Genomic DNA, 1822 nt, shown 5'->3' on the forward strand with positions numbered 1-1822 from the left:
TCTTTGGAGTCCCTAGAAACAACTGCCATAACTTGAGCTGACCTCTGCTTTGAATTTAAGCGGCCCAGCAGGTTCCCTTACTTGGACCCTTTTTCTTAAATCACCCTAAGAGGAGTGCAAGACTGAGAGCTTGTCTGCAGCCATTCACTGATGGCAGAGACATGTTTAAACATGTTTTGTTTGGAATAAACCCATGCAGGTAGCAAATGGAACCCCCCGAGTAGCAATACTTTGATTTACCCTCAAATATACTATTAAACTCAACAACCAATTTAAAAATAAGCTGACTTGAATAGACTTCTCTTCAAAGAAGATAACAAATGGACAACAAACATATGAAAAGATGCTCAACATAGTCATTAAGTGCTGTTGAGTTGGTTCGACTCATAGCGACTCTGTATATCGAGGCTGTAAATCTTTGTGGGAGCAGATAACCTCATCTTTCTCCTGTGGAGAAAGAGTTGGTGGGCTCAAACTGCATACCTTGTGATTCACCATTCAGTGTTTATCCTACAAAACCACCATGCCCCCAATTACTCATTTGTTGTGAAGTACCGTCAAGTCAGTTCCAACTAGGGTTTCTGAGGAGCAGCTGGTGGGTTTGAACTGCCTACCTTGTGGCTAGCAGTACAGTGCTGATCCCGCAGCACCGCATGAGGTACCTAATTTTATTTAAAATGCTGAAATTTAACAAAAGTTACACCGACTGTACATGGTGCCACTTGTAGTTGAGGGAATGTAAGTAAATGTAAAGAAGTATTAAATGTTAACTGTCCTACACACTGTCCTAATGTAACCATTTTATAGTTAACTCTTGTTACGATTGTGGCGAACGCAACTGTTGTATCTGCTTAAAACGCAGTGTGACGCTAATATGTGTGCAAATGTTAGTTTCTCCTATCAACTGCCTATCACAATACAAAGTGATCTCTTGCAATGTTTGTGTGTTTTCCATGATGTTTATTTAGTACAATACCATAACTCCTGAATAACATCATGAAGAACACGGGAATGCCACTAATGATGCTGAAAGTGCTCTCAAGCAGCAGAAAAAATTAATGGAAGAAAAGTTAAATTGCTTAATATGTGCTGTCGACTGAGGTCTGCAGCTGCTGCCATTTCAAGGTAAATGGTATCCAGTGTAAGGACCATTGTGAAAAAAAGAAAAAGACATTTATGAAGCCATTGCCACAGCTATGCCAACAGGCATGAAAATCTTGGATCTGGTAAAAAATCGTTTTATCTCGAATTGAAGATGCTGCTTTTATTTGGATACAGAATTGCTAAAGAAAGGCATCCCTACATGCCGTCATGTGCTTAGATAAAAAGCAATGGCATTATAACTTCAAGCAAAAGGAAGATGAATGATGTAAAGCTAGAGAATTTAATGCTAGCAAAGGATGGCTTGATAATGTTAGAAACAGGTTCAGCATAAAAAATGTCAAGTAACAAGAGAAGCAGCTTCTGCCAATCAAAAGGCAGCAGACAGAATCACCGAGGGGAAAGGATAGCTGCCTGAACAGGTTTTTAATCCAGACAAAAGTGCTGTATTCTGGGGGGAAGTGCTACAAAGGACATTTATTTGTAAGGAAGAAGAAGCAAGCACCAGCATTTAAGGCAGAAAGGGACAGGCTAACGCTGTTGTTTTGTGCAAATGCAGTCAGGTGGATGAAGTACTATATAGAAACATTTTTGAGAGATGAGAAAGCAAAACTGTCAGACAAATTATGATGTATTCATTAAAGTTACACCAAGTGTGCCTGCCTCCCCTTCTATCTTCTCCACCTCATCTGCTGCTGCCTGGAGACAGCAAGCTCACCCT

Source organism: Chrysochloris asiatica, unplaced genomic scaffold, assembly GCF_000296735.1.
Source record: "Chrysochloris asiatica unplaced genomic scaffold, ChrAsi1.0 scaffold00092, whole genome shotgun sequence".
Lineage (NCBI taxonomy): Eukaryota > Metazoa > Chordata > Mammalia > Afrosoricida > Chrysochloridae > Chrysochloris > Chrysochloris asiatica.